At 39.5% G+C, this 15,972-nt stretch overlaps 1 long non-coding RNA gene across 2 annotated transcripts in view; it reads right to left on the bottom strand.

Annotated features, from left to right (window-relative positions):
* LOC137205062 (uncharacterized) overlaps positions 1-7,492 on the bottom strand; it is a 46,103-nt gene extending 38,611 nt beyond the window's left edge. For both annotated transcript variants that reach the window (XR_010933985.1, XR_010933984.1), the window contains exon 1: positions 7,328-7,492. This is a non-coding gene — a long non-coding RNA (uncharacterized lncRNA). The remainder of the gene's footprint in view (positions 1-7,327) is intronic.
* Between the last annotated feature and the right edge of the window lie 8,480 nt (positions 7,493-15,972).

The raw sequence follows: 15,972 nt of genomic DNA, 5'->3' as shown, positions 1-15,972 counted from the left end.
TCAACATCTAAAGACAGGTTAATATGCACAGCAGCTAGCAATGTTTGCTTTTAACAAAGATAAACCAAAGATAGTAGGATTTTAAGAAATTCTACTATGTTACAGTTTGCCATTTCTCCACTTCCTGTTTTTCGTATCGTTTCAGAATTATCCAAACCTTGTGAAAAATCGATGAATCCCAAACAACCCTGATGATAAAAAACACCTGGAGGTCTCTTTAAAAATGCACATTCTAGGGCTTCCCTGGTGGCGCAGTGGTTGAGAGTCCACCTGCCGAGGCAGGGGACACGGGTTCGTGCCCCGGTCCGGGAAGATCCCACATGCCGCGGAGCGGCTGGGCCCATGAGCCATGGCCGCTGAGCCTGCGCGTCTGGAGCCTGTGCTCTGCAACGGGAGAGGACACAGCAGTGAGAGGCCCGCATATCGCAAAAAAAAAAAAAAAAAGCACATTCCAGGGCCCTATCCCAGTCCCACTGAATCAGACGTTCCAAGGAAAGAGCCTGCGAAGCTGAATTTTAGCAAATATTCCAGGTGATTCTTATCATCAAGGATGTTTGGAAAACACTGATCTGGGTACTGAACACTTTAGGTGGACTTTGTTTATGATACGGGGCCTGTGAGCACATTATGAGAGGCGCATGCAAGTGTGAAGCTCTCCCACAGTCTGGACTGCAGTCACTCGGACGTCTCACAGTTCCTTGATCTTTCCCACATCAGAGACTTTGTATCTGCTGTTTACCAGTTTGGAAACTCCCTACCCCAGTTCTTCAACAGATGGGATCCTATTCATCCTTTGCCATTTTCTCAGAAAGGCCTCCCCAGCTCTGCTCAGCTAAATCAGGTGCCCTATTAAAATCTCTTTGCACCTTTTACTTTACTTCATGGTAGTCACTAATGTTTTGGGTTATCTATCTCTGGTGATAATGTTTTCCTACACTAGATGATAAGCCCCCGTGGAGTAGAGCATGTCTTACATGTTCACAGCTTTTTCTCCGGTATTTTACAACAGCAATGCATGCATAAGTAAAGGAATACATAAATGAATAAAAGTGCTCGGTGGCAGCATGTAAAGATGGAGCAAGGTAGTGGGGAGAGACCTGCTGGGGGGAACAGAGATGAACTTGGGCAACGCCAGAAAGCCTTCCAGAGGGAGGCAAGGATTGTGCCCGGCTCTGAAGCAAGCAGCCAGGGAACTGGCATTGCCGGAGGAGCGGAAATATGCCAGGTGGGTGGAAGGCTCTGCGAATGCCCTGGAGAAGAGAGACAGCGCGTGTGCGCTCCGAACCAGCCAGGCAGCTTGAATTAAGCAGAGAACAATCAGCCTATGATGAAAGTGGAGGACAGTTAGATAAAGAGTGACTCATGATCAGTTTTGATTTGACGTCAGCAGAAACTCAGAGATCCTGCAGGGTTCAGAGAAGGAGAGAGATGATCAAAACAGACCTCTCAGGGGATGACTCATGCTCTTTGTGTAGGACTGAATGAAGGCACAGGACTAAAGATACATGAAACCAGCCAGGAGGCTGCAGCAATCAAATTGCAGTGCCATTAGGAATCAAAATGGGTGCTCTATTTTATTTGGGTATGTCCTACCCAGTTTCACAAAAAGTTTGACGCACCCGGGTAGAAATAGGATAACAGCTGTTGACTGGAGGAAGGGAAGGGGTCCTAGGAAAGTATCAATAAGATGTGGACAAAGTTTCATAGAGGAAGAGGGAAGAGAATCAGTGAAGATACTAATTGAGAGACCCAAAGGCTACATGCTGCAAAATAGGATGGAGAAATCCACAGGCAGAGAAGTCTGAGAGCCAGAGGAAATCATGACCTGCCTTCTTAGCATGGAGTCATGGTGTGACATTTAAGGAAGCTTATCCTTTATGCAGGGAGCATTACAGGACATGAAAAAGGGGTTGGAGAATAAGAAAACCTCAGTTACCACATGACCAAGATCTCTGAAACTTGAAGAGATACCCAGGTTATCAGGGTGCTGGAGGGAATAGCAATAAATCCCAAAGGGAGTTTTCTAGAATCCCTTATCTTTCTAGAGTGTTCCATTGTACGGATGCTCTTGACAACTCCCTTCTTTTTATCATTATATTTTTGGCAATTGCTGAAATCCTCCCCTATTTACTATTACTGTTTACTATTGACTAGTACTATTGCACTATTATTTTTACTATTGCTATTTTCTCTCTCCTCTGTAGAATGCCTCTAGCTTTACTATTTTTAATTTTTTAATAGCTCTACTGAATATCCAGTCATTTGAATGAGTCCCTAAAACACTCTCTGCCCCTATACAGTGTTGCTTCATCCCGACCATCCTGATTTGCTTACCCAGATCATTGAAAACAGCCTCCCCTCTGGGCCTCCCTGCCTCTAATCTCCTGTTACCATTTCATACTCACCCAGCAGCCTCCTTTCTAATTAAGATATAATCATACCTCTCCTCTGCTTAAAATCCTTAATTGACTCTCTCAAACCTTCACGATGAAGGGCAGATTGATTTGCTAGGACAAGAGGTCTTTTATGATGTGTCCCCTGCCCCTCTCTTCTTCTTTTTCTCTCTCCTTGGGCAGCTTGTAGTTTTCCCTGCAGTCACACCAGTAATCTTTTCATTTCTTGAATGAGACTTTGCCCTCCCTCCCTCCCTTTGTAAGTGGTGTTACCTCTAGCTATGTTAACTTTGTCATCCTTTTGTTGCCTGATAAATTTTATCCTTTTTCAAAACTTCAGTCATCGTCTCCTGTAGGATATTTTCCCTAGATTCCCTCCGTGGCTCTCCCATGTGTTCAGACAGCTGATTGTAGTTTGCCCCAGAGTGGAAAACTCTAATTTGTAGGCTTACTTTTTTTTAATTCTAACTAAAATATTATCTTCCTAAGGCAAGGATGGTGTCTCTCATACCTCTATTTTCTATGCCTGGCACAGTGCCTGGTACATTGTAGAAACCGATAGACCATTTGAAGAAGGAAGGAAGGAAGGAAGGAAGGAAGGAAGGGAAAAGGAAGAAAGAAAGGAAAAGAAAGAACTAAGGAAGAAAGAGACAGCTTCTCCTTCCTCTAAAAACAAACAAAAGAAATTCTTCCAAAAGTCTGAGAAGAAAGAGGGAGAGAGAAAGCAAAAGCCACGTCAGCTGGTATAACCTAAATTGAAGAAGACTGAGTGAATTAAATGAGTTTGGCAGTTTTTATAATTTCTTCTCATTTCAATAATTCCATGTGGAACGCTGCATTAATCACCGATGCCAGGTACTGTGCTCATAAAGGGAGGGGATATAAAAAAGAATATTTCAGTCTCTGCCCCGAGGCTCTCACAGTTCCCTCAAGGAGACATTCAGACATACATTTCATTGGTGCTTGACCAAAGTACACACAGTACAGAAGAGGGAGTAGCAAAACATTCAGAGAGCAGCGTGGTTCATGGAGGTTTCAAAAGGCCAAAAAGGATGAGTAGAAAGGTACCACGGATGGAAAGGGAGGAAATGCATTCCAGAGAGAGGACCAGGGCATCCTGGGGAACGGCAGAGACTTTGAAATGACTGCATTTAGCTAAATGCTCTTCCTTTGTTGCTATCAGGGCTTGGAGGTAGAAAGATATTAAAATACAGTTTTTTCGAAAAGATACATGAACCCCAATGCTCCGAGCAGCACAGTTTACAGTAGCCAGGACATGGAAGCAACCTAAATGTCGATCAACAGACGAATGGACAAAGAAGATGTGGTACATATGTACAATGGAATATTACTCAGCCATAAAAAGAATGAAATAATGCCATTTGCAGCAACATGGATGGACCTAGAGATTATCCCATTAAGTGAAGTAAGCCAGACAGAGAAAGACAAATATCATATGATATCACTTATATGTGAAATCTGAAATATGATACAAATTAACTTATTTACAAAACAAAACAGACTCATAGACAAAGAAAACAAACTTATGGTTACCAAAGGGGAAAGGGGAGAGGGAGGGATAAATTAGGAGTCTGGGGTTAGCAGATACAACCTACTATATATAAAATAGATAAACAACAAGGTCCTACTGTAGAGCACAGGGAACTATATTCAATATCATGTAATAAAACGTAATGGAAAAATATATGAAAAAGGGTAGATAGATAGATAGATGTATAACTGAATCACTTTGCTGTACACCAGAAACTACCAAAACATTGTAAATCAACTATACTTCAGTAAAAAAATAAAATATAATTTTATCTCCTTTCTCAAGTATTGTCAGACATGTTAGTTCTCGCACTGTCTGTCTCTTTTGTCCCATGACCTGCCACCCCCTTCTCTCTCTTTTCTTCCCACCATGTTTGTCCAGTGGGCTGAGCACCTCTCCTCCCCTCACTCTCCCGTGCTTCCCTCACTGCAGTGTGCAGTGCACTTAATCACCCCCCTACTTCCATCCTTCCGCTGGAACACACCACGGGGATGGGGCTGGGGTCTCACTATTCATTAAACCCTCCTCCTCATACACTCACCCTGAGAGGCCTTCCGGTAAATAAGTTTTCCTGGTATTACGTTACATGATTCATCCTAATTCATCATTGTCATTGAAGGACTCATCTGGTCATTCCGAAAAGAAAAATGCATGCCAGTTTAAGTGAAAGGCCACCCTGCTCAGATGCTGTTAACAGTTTCTCTTGCCATCTAAGTGGCGCGTTAGAAAAGAGGGAGAGGATGCTGCCCCGCACATCCCCAGAGCTGTTTCCACAGATGCCCGGAGCCTCTCTTGGGCATAGAACTGAGTCTTGGGTGGACAGCTGTCAGATCCAGCCTAAGGCTGCTCATGTCTACAGACAGTTTGTGAACCTGGAGGCTCCTCTGGAGGGTTCCGTGGACCTAACATGGGCTGAGCAACGAATAGGCACCCAACTCCACTCGGTGCCCTTGCTATTTCACTTAATCTCATAATTAAAGAAGAAGTGGATGGTAATTATTCCAGTTTTCCATATAACTTATCATAAAGATAGATATCTTAAATATTTCACTCAAAGTCACGAGGACCTCATAAGTGGAGAAGCTTCCATTTAAATTCAGGTGTACGTTACCAAGGATGCCATTTTCCTGGTATGTTTATAGGCACTTACTCTTCTCTGCCTGACAAACATCACGAATAAATCATGACAGCATCACCCCCAGGTTGAAGCCAACCTCAGAGGTGTTACAGGAAGTGCCTCAGGCTCCCTCAACAACTGAGAGCAGTGTCTGGGCTCAACAAGATTGTTTTTTAGAGTCATTGCTCTGGTCTTACCAACATACCTATCATAGAGAAATAAGGAGTTTGAGAGAGCAAGAGAGTAGATTTACCTAAATTGTAGGGACTTTTCAACTTTAGAGCTGAAACAGATCCAAATAGCCTCATTCTTTGAGAAAGTACCCCTCCTACCCAGTCACATACTCTTATTCTGCCCACATGTTCTATCTCGCCTCTTTCTGATAAGTCATAAAATTATGAGCTGCTTATGTGTCAATACCTAATTGCCGATTGTTAGTCCTACCTTAGAGTAGCACTTGGAACAGTCTCTTCTCTTCAGAAGCCATTTATCCAGACATAGTAACTTTATGCTTGAGAATAATTGGGCACTATGGCAGTCTAACTATCCTTGTTTACTTCTTTGCCATTTCCTTCTATTACTATATGGAGAGAAAAGAAGTTGTCGATGCTGAAACTTCTAATCCATTTACTGGCAGTGATTTATTTCACCAGAGAGAATTCTAGAAGCCTTTCTCTTATAAGGCTCAGAATTTAACATAGGGCTGCCTGGCAGTGAGCTAAATGCTCACGCATGGCCATGCTTATTTAATTCTCAAAACAATCTTATAAGGTTGATGCTGTTAGTACCCCCATTACACAGATGAGGACATTGAAGGTTTTAACAGACCAAGTAATTTGCCCCAAATCACAACACTATCCAAGGAACGACGTCAGGGTTTGAACCTGGGAAGTCTGACTGAAGCTTTGTCAGCAGCCCATTTATTGTCTCCCTCCCTTCACCATGTACAGCCCCCTCTGCTTCTTACTGGGGCACCTGCTACCTAGCACTATTGATACCCAGCAGGACCCTGTGGGGCTCCTGGGCACAAAAGCCTTTCTGTGTCCCCCATTTCTTGAATACAGGAAATAGGCTTCATTCAGCTTCCATGACCTTCCCTGAGTTCCAACAGGCAAGTTCAAACAGTTGCTAATTAGGGAAGGGAGGGGATGCGGAGACAAGGGAGGGGCGGTCAAAAAATAATAGTGTGGCCTTGGGACAGGGTCCTGGTTCCCCCTCAAGGGATGTACCAACACAAAACGATATCTTTGCGCTGTTCTGCAGATACTGAAACCCCCAGCAGGTGGGAGAAGTTAACTGTATGCTGCCCACCAGCACGTACACCCCAGACCGGATGGAACCAGAAGGTTGATGATGCTGACTCCCGATTACCTCACCACCAACCAATCAGGAGAATATCCATGAGCTGATGAGCTGATCATGTCCTCTTTGAACCATTATTATAAAACTTCTCACTACCCCCTCCAGGTTTGGACACACAATTTTGAGGGTGTTAGCTCGCTGCAACCCCCTTTGCCTGGCAAAGCAATGAAGCTATTCTTTTCTACTTCACCAAAAACTATGTCTCCAAGATTTAATTCCATGTCAGGGTACAGAGGCCTGATTCAGCTTCACTATGTGGTTTCCTCATAGTGACCAATCCAACAGTGATAGCTCTGAATAACACCTACATATCAGGTCTGTAGTTCATTTATCTATAAGTTTGATTCTATTTCTACACATTTGTAAGAGCAGAAAAGAAAATAAACTTATGTGATTAGATTTTGATATCATAGTGAAACTGACCAGGAGTTTTATCACCTTGTATGATGGCTACTTTATCCTTAATAATCTTTCATCATTAAGGAGTTAAAATTAACATTTTAATACTAAAACTTCATTCAATGACAAGACTAGGTTCATGGATATTACCATACTTGATTACCGTGGGTACAGTAAGCAACAGATAATTTATCATTTATATGTCCTATTAATTACCTAAATTAGAACTGTTATAGCTTTTTAGTTTTTCTGATCTGCAGGTCCATCTAGCTTTCATCCCTAAAACGTTCCTATTCCACTATCTAGGCAACACATTTAAATGTTTAATAGTTCTTTAAATCACTATGGAAAAACCCATAAAGCTTAGGAAGCTCAAAATTCTTAGCACCTGTCATTTGTGGTGAGAAATTTTCATTCATAGATTTCTTTACTGTGGCATGGGATCTCTGAGGGAGGTGACATTGTGTTTCATCATTGGGGAATTGACTCTCCAATATAGCTTACCTCACTGAGGATCCATAGTTTGGGGGTGGCCTAGGCCACTCCCCACTGATTCAGAAGCCAATCCACGGTCTACAGGCAGTGGAGACTGAATGGACTCCATTAATAATCATCCATTAATTACCCTCTTAATTAGCCTCTTAGTTATCAGTTAGCACCTTCAGTGAATACTTTAGAACTCCTGTAAAAAAAGAAAAAATGTTTATATGATTGGGGGCCTAGAAGAGGCTAAGGAAGAAAGAGGTGCTATTATGAAAAGCAGGAAAGGACCAAAGACCACTTCACCTACTCCATGAACTTTTCTGGGACTACCCCATCTATGGAACTTCAGTGCAACTTTGGCATGAATAACTTACGTTGCTGACCACCTGACTTTACATAAAGAGGCAAAGAATGGCATCAGGCTTGTACCATTTGGTATTATTGTTCCTTTTTTGAAGACTAAAAGTAAAATTAAAATACATGAAGGAAAACAACAAAGACTGTAGTTGGGCAAAATGAAAAACACATTTTGATGTTTATTTCACTGGTCTCACAAGGCTAACTTTGTAACAAACAAAAGGATGCAGTAGATTAAAAACTAGCATTAAAATAAAGAAATACAGAAAGGAATCAAGTATTTAGACATGGAAATACACAGATCTTCAACTTCAGTTTGTACAGCTGTTTGTTTTTAAAGCATAGAACTGTTCTTCTAAAATAGAGCTATAAGCCAAAATCACCTTAGAGACCCATGAAATTCTTCTTCTAAAATGGCCCCATATTCTTGGTTGAGGCTCAGATCATTCTGATCACATTAGTTTGTCTTGGATAATTTTGGTTCAATTGGATTATCTAATAATTTTTGCCATCACACTCACACAACTTATTTTGTCATTTTCCCACCATCTAAAAGACCTTTTTCATGCCCATGGTATTGTTTATAAAAATAAAGGTCAAAATCATATTTTACAATTGCTTAATCCAAAAAGTTTTGGAAAGAGCTGTGGGTTCTAATCCTGGCAAATCTACAGAAAATTTCTGATAATTCGAGAGGATCCTTTTGGTCTTTTCTCATTTTCCTAGAATACTGTGATAAACAAGGAACACAGGTTGGCACCTATTTTTATGTATAGAAGGACAAATGACACTTTCAATATAGTATGAACCACAAAATACTGAATTGAGTTCTATGGGGTTATTTGGAGAATCTGTTACAACTTTGAAGAGAGGACTCCTGGAAGAGGTTGGAAATGATACTTCTCTGCATGTTTATGAAGAAAAAAACATTTTTATTGATAATAAAGAAGGAGAATACCTTCTACTCAACATTTCTGGAGAGAAAAAAAAACACAAAAACCACCCTGTGAGTCCAGGATGGATAATGTCTCAGGCCAGGGCAAGAGAAATACAGTGTCAAGGTAGCTCATTTCACTCCCTGCTGATTTTAAGAGAATCAAGATGCTTCATGAAGGTCCTTCAGAAAGTGAAAGTAAAATTCTTCATTCGATTTAACTCTGGTTAATTCCAAGTGTAACCTGTACAACTGTTGGCCAAAATCAGTAAATTATCTGGTAGCATGAGCAGGTTTTTTTAAATGAAAGAAAATACTGTTGTTGTTGTTGTTTTTAATCATTGACCATAGACTTGAAGAACTTTTTCTGGTTGAAAAGGAGTGTATTCCACACTAAAATTTCATTAGTGATTTCTAGGGTTCATCCCCAGTGAAGGGAATGCACACATTCAGTCTGCATCAAAGGCCCTTTCATTAATAACAATTTCTGAATTTCGTTGCAAGTTTTTATCTTCCAGTTTTATTGAGGTATAACAGACACACAGCACTGTAAGTTTAAGGCATACAGCACAAAAATTTGACTTGCATACATCATGAAATGATTACCACAGTAAGTTTAGTGAACATCCATCATCTCTTAGAGATACAAAAGTAAAGAGATAGAGAAAAAAATCTTCCTTGTGATGAAAACTCTTAGGATTTACTCTCTTACCTTTCATATGTACCATACAGCAGTATAAATTATATTTATATACTTATTAATTATATTAAATTTTATTATATTTATTAATTCAACACTTCATGGATCTAGAACTTAAAATAAGAGGATGCCATAGACTGAATGATTGTGCCCCCCCAATCATATGTTGGACCCTAAGCCTCATTGTGATGGTGTGAGGAAGTGGGGCCTTTGGGAGACAGCTGGGTATGAGAGCGGTGGTCCAGTCACTAGTGCTCTTATAAAGAGGCCCCAAGAGATTCATTGCCTCTTCCAACTTGTGAGGACATGGAGAAAAGGCAAATGTCTATAAACCAGGAAACTACCTCTCACCAGACACCAAATCTGTCAGCACCTTGATCTCAGACTTCCAGCCTCTAGAATGGTGAGAAATAAATTTCTGTTCTTTGTAAGCCACCCAGTTTATGACAGTTTGTTATAGTGGCCTGAAGGCACTAAAGGGAGGATGAGGGAGGGGGGAGGTAAGAAACTCATTTCCACGATATTCCAAGAAAAGAACAGCATAATTTAGACACAGTTTGTTAATAAGGATATCTTAAATTTATGAAATCTTGGAAAAGAGAAAGGTTACAGGTTAAATATATATTTTGTCCTTGTTTTTGCTCTTTAAAAAAAGCAATGCCAAGCAAACGGATAGGAAAGGAAGAAATAAGTTTGTGAGTTGCAGACTGTAGTTGGGTAATTAAAATAATAAAGCATTGATAATTGGGTGTATAGTCACATGCGTGCGTGTATATGTGTTTGGTTTTATTGAAAACTATCCCTTATCTTTTTTAGAAGTATGAGATATATATTACAAATAAAACCAAATAACTGGTTGGCATAGAATTAAAAGATGATATATTGATATTAGTCCCAAGATTAACATTTTAAATTCTTCTTAATCTTGCTATAGCTAAAATCAAGAAGATTATGCCATTAGAAATAATATAATAACACGTTAGGCATTTCACAAAGCCTTAGTGTGAATGGAGGCCAAAGCAAACATAAACTGAGGTGATAGCCAGCACCAAAATTTCAAACCCTATTAAAAAGAATGCAATGGTGTTGAAAATTCCGTGGCTTGAGACACAGTGATACATCCAGTTGTTTTATTTCGTAATTTGTAATTAAATTGGAATTACCAAAATATATTTTGGCTTTCCAAATAATCTGATAAATATTGAAAGGCCTTGAAACATTAATCATAGCAAATAAAATTAGTTATGGGGAGAGCGTTTCCAGAAAAAAACTCATTTGATTGTTTTACTTACACTCAACCCTTCTTGGAAGGCCCGCCTTAAACCGCAACTATCCTCTCAACCTGCCTGCCTTTCTTTCACTTACAAAACAAAGCACACATGCAGTCATTTGATTGTTTGGGCTTTTAAATTTGGCTGAGTCCGTTGGAGTATAATCCTTTTACTGGAAATTCAGTTAAAGGAACTCCTTCAATCTCCAAACACTAGCCAGATAAACCACATTTCCTGCCTTCTCTCCTTTTCTCCGGGGCTCTGCAGATTTGGTACTGATGGCACAGAAGAGTACGGCTTTTGACAGCAGGACAGGTCGACGAAAAACAATCATCTTCTATCGCATGAAAACTATTTTCCTCTCTTCACTCGTTTCATTTACAACGATCGCCAATCCTGGTTGTCTATTAGACACCTTTTTAAAACCCCTGTCCTTTCCCGAGAGACTTTTATTTAATAGGTCTGGGGTGGGGTCCAAATATCAATATTTTTAAGTAACTTTCCAGGTAGTTCTAACGTGTAATCAGAATTGAGAAGATCCTGTTCACAGGGAGTTAGGATGGAAAGCCGAAGTAGGGCAGGAAACATGGCTGAGTGTCTTGCTGGTAACCAATCAGGATGCTCTGAGCCTCCTTTCAGTGAACCAATCAGGATAATCCAAGACTCTCAGTGAACCAATCGGCTTGGTGTAGATGAAATAGACTCTAACACACTGTTCCCTTAACTTGACTGTGCACGGGGAATCACCTCAACATCTGCTAAAGTGCAGATTCCGATTTAGTAGGTCTGCATGGGGCCGGAGATTCTACATTTCTAAAATGCTTCCAGGGGATGCTATAGCTGCTATTCCACAGACTACACTTTGAGTAGCAAGTATTTAGGATAAATACGGCCCCATAATGTAAAAATGGGGTTGAGGTTTTTTTCAAAAGCTATCGAAATGTAATGCAGATACAAAAGTGTACAACACACAGTTATTTATAATAGTGAAAATTTAGAAATAACCTAAATGTCTAATAACAGAGCAAGTATGAAGGGGTAATATTCAATCTGTTTTTTCAAGGAGTTTTTAATTTTATTGAAAAATCAATAAAATACACAATGAAAAGAGTAAAATATAAAATATAAACTATACAAGAGTATCCCAATTACTTCCAAATGGATGGAAATAGACTGAAAGAAAGTAATCCAGTATGTTAACTGTGATGATGACAGGTTTTGCAACTTTAGTGTATTTATATTTTCAGGATTTTTAATTTTATCTAATTAATATGTTTTACCTTTATAATAAGTTTCAAAAGAAAGGCTAAGAAAAATATTGTAATGTATCAGATCATACGTTTATTTCTGACATTTGTATCAAGGGACATCTACCAGACTTAATTCCATTAGTTTAACCCTGAGATGCCCTAACTTTATCAAAATTTTCTTTGTATCTATTGATATATTTCTTTTTTACAATTCATGATGAAGTCCTAGTGTACATTATTCACTGTGAAAATGCAGAGTAGTACCTTCTTAGATTTGTTGAAAAAGTAAAAGAAAAAATATATCTCAAACTTCAAGAGGATTGAATATTGACAACTGTGAAACTAATAAAGTTATATTTGATAACCCCAATTTCTTCCTTGTTCAGGAAATTACAGGGCAATCACATTCATGAAAAATAGATCATATATATGTTTGTTGCTATGTTGCTTATGATTTTTGCATCTATTTTTCATGAGTATGATCATACATCATATATCATGACCATACATCATGATCAAGTTATATTTACTCCAGAGATGCAGGTCAGTTTAATATTTTTAAAAATTAATAATAAAAGCATGTGATTCATCATAAAATAGGATCTAACAAGGTGAAGTCCCTCAAACCATGGCAAATTTATTTGTAATATTTAAGTAAAAGTCCTTCCATTCACCAGGGTCAAAGTCTATTCAAAATCTTTGCCCTCATCCACTAAGAATTCATCTAACAAAATAGAACAAATGTTCCCTGAGTAACCAAACTTACAGAGAAACCATCAACACTGCCCTTGAGTCTTAGATCCACCTGCAAGACATACACAAAAATATGTGGGTGGGTGAGAACTCAGTAGGTTCTTTTAGTAGAAAAATGGGTCTTTCTAAGCATATTTGGAGGGGGCACAAGGACTCACCCTCTCAGAAGATGGCTACAAGTTGCAGTCCAGACCTAAGGTGTAAGGACAACTTCAACTAAGATGAAACCTTTCTTGAGCAGAAACCACCCAGGGATCTCCCCATGATTGATGACACAGCAACCAAACCTGTCCTGTGTGTGTTGCCTGGAGCACCCCTCAGCTCAATCCTACACAGTCCGTTGACACGACTGAAAAACTTCCTTTGACCTTGCTGCCCACGTGTAATCCAACCCACACTACAACAAACTAATGCTCAATCCTGGATGCATATAAAATTTACCTAGGGAACTTTTTTGATAATGTCCAATGGTGGGCCCTACCCTGAAAAGCTGAATCAGTCTCTCAGGATGGAACCAAGACATCTGGTAGTTTTTTTGTTTTTAACTCTCTAGGGAATTCTAAGGTGCAGTGAAGTTTGAGATTCCCAGTGATAACCCACCAACTTGGCTCACCATTGCCTTGAACAAAACAAAGCATCATGAGATATTGGCATTTTAATATTGTTCAAAGCCAGAGAAATGATGTTTCAGGCATCGATTATGACCCGAAGAAAAAGAAAGTGAACAGAGGGAAAAGAAAAACATAATTTTGACAATAGTAGAACCTCCTGGGAGTCTCTGAACTCAAGCAAAACAGGTGGTCCTCTTATCTATTTATAATATTAATTCTCTCTTATTTCAGTGTTCTGGGATTTTTTATTCATTTTTTTCCAACCTCAAAAAAGTATATTCTCTTCTGTTCTAAGATTTTTCCAGACAGGCTGGAGCTCTGATCTATGCTGATCACACTGTCTAAGACTGAAGCTAGAGGGGTATGTTTTTATGATATTTGTAACATGCATTGCCCCAATTGCTAATAATAATGAGCAGTTGTAAGCATGAATGTCTCATCTCTGTCAGGTCATTGCCTCTGTTCTGTCAGATCTAACCCAGAAACTCTAAAATCTTCATCTTTCCATCTCAAATCAATCTGATCTTTGAAATTTAACTGGGCATCCTATTTTTTGCTTTTAGTTTAGTTTAGTTTCATTTTGTTTTTGCTAACATGGCAACCATGTACCAAATATATCCTGAAATATAGTGTGGCATTTGGGAAATTTGTTTGGCATTGGAATTATGGCAGAAGAAAGCCAGGTAGTTTCAGCTCTCTCAACTTAAGACTTACAATCAAACTAGCAAAAGGAGAATCCCAATTTTTAAACTTTTAATTAAAGGCTTCAGGGAAAATGAATAATCAAGAAATCCTGATGGAAATTAGTCTGAGTCAGCATTGAAAAGATCAATTAAAGAAAAAAATTCAAATTTGAAAACATTATTATCAACATGACATTTCTTTGTAAAGGTTCTTGTAAATTGCTTTTCCATTCAGTAGAAATTTTCTGGATTAAGTGCAAAAGTCATCTGTTAATCAATGAGATTTACTTTTTAAATTAAACCAAAAGGAAAATAAGACTATGAACATAATATTTCATTCTCTTTCAGCTTGTTTTGTACATGGACACAGTACCAAGATCTTGATATTTAATCATTTCAAGCTCGTAGGTTTTAATTATTTATTAAATAATTTTTCTTACATTTAGATGTTTAGGCCTTAAGTTCTTTTTAGTTTTACACTTCTTTTCTATCATGTAAGATTTGTCTTTTCGTGAGACAGGAATTTGCAGTAAGATTGTAAGTTACATGATGGCACGGAGTAAATCAACTGTTTCCTTCTATCTCCAGTCCCATTGGTGCTGCAAGCTCCCTGCCCATTCACTAAGTATCGTGGATGGATTTCACTGCAGATGTTCACCTTTCACAAATAGCAAAGAGAAGCTTCAACATTTCTTTATATTTATATAAGAAGGCAGAGACATCATGCTAAGATTACATTCAGCCCTGGGCATGCAGTGAGCCATGCAAAGGGCACACTTGTTTTCAATAACAAAAACAAAAACAAACTATGAGACTTGTATATGAATAGTGAGAGAGGAGTACAAAGATATTTATAGCGGTGCTGTTTATAAGAGGAGGACAAATGGATGTCCAGCAGCATGGCAGGTAGACCAGTTGTGGTGAGCAGAAGTCCATGCTGCCATGCACTTGCACAGCCTCCCCTCCTGCCGCCATGATTAATGTGTCCATGAGCTCACTGAGTAGCCTGGAGTTGGCCAAAGATAGTCCTGGCTGAGTATCATCTGATAGCTGACTCATTCTATTTGGTTGTTTCATGCTTCTTTTTTGGTGGATGCTCTCTTGTGGGCATGTGATACCAAATTCGACACCCTTCATGCAAGTTCCCCTAAGTCCATCCTGCTTCTGAGTATAGGTTTTCTTATTTTTTCAGATACCGTGAGGCCAACAGATCAGAAGACAACTGCCACTGAAAAAGTAGTTTGTTATCGTCACAGATCCTAAGAGAAGGAGGAAGGCTACACCACAGGGAGTCACACAGGGAAGCCAGTCAGAAGGCAGAAGGGGAGGGGAATCTGTGGCAAGAACTTTTACTATGGCTTCTGTGGGAAGGAGTAGCTTAGACAGGATATGCAAGTTTAGGACTGGCTAGTCTGAATAACTTCTTCAGGCTTCGGGGTGTCTGCTACCTGGACCTGGATGATTAGGGCAGAGGAAGAGACACCCAGAGCATAACAGCCTGATAAAGTTGGTGGTGGTTTTAGATATGAAAGGTGCAATTGCAGGTGAGTTGTTTGCTATCTTTAGAAATTAGCTAGCCCTGGGACAAACAGTCCTGCCAGTGTCAGCCCCAAGATGTCCAAAGGTCAAAAATACAGAATAATAAGACATGAGTAACACAAATACCTATACCTTTCCCCCATACCTCTTGGTCTCTGAGTTTTCAGGCTTTATCCTTTGAAGACCCTCAACAAAATCAACCAAGCTACCTATCACTGCCCATGAGTTGATATATGTTACACCTCAAGATAATTCTCTCCACTGAACTTGGATTACCAGGTACACTGGTCAAAACAGGAAGCCTGAATTCTCATAGGGTTTATCTTCTACCCTCTGGATCAGCTATGTCTTACCAAAAGCCTCATCCTTGCCACTACTTGCTTGTCTGATGAACCTGATGTCATCAGTGTAATGGACCATCTCTGGAATATCCAGATAGATGGTGCAGGCCCTTTCAGCCTAAATGATGACAGAGAGTAGGAGGGATAACATAACCCTGGAGCAAAGCATAAACGCATACTCAGTTGTCCCACGTTAATCCATATTGCTTCTGTTGCTCCTTCTTGCT

The sequence above is a fragment of the Pseudorca crassidens genome, chromosome 13 (genome assembly GCF_039906515.1).
Source record: "Pseudorca crassidens isolate mPseCra1 chromosome 13, mPseCra1.hap1, whole genome shotgun sequence".
Taxonomy (NCBI): domain Eukaryota; kingdom Metazoa; phylum Chordata; class Mammalia; order Artiodactyla; family Delphinidae; genus Pseudorca; species Pseudorca crassidens.
Note: the sequence above shows the minus strand (reverse complement) of the source record. Positions and strands in the feature narration are given on the sequence as shown.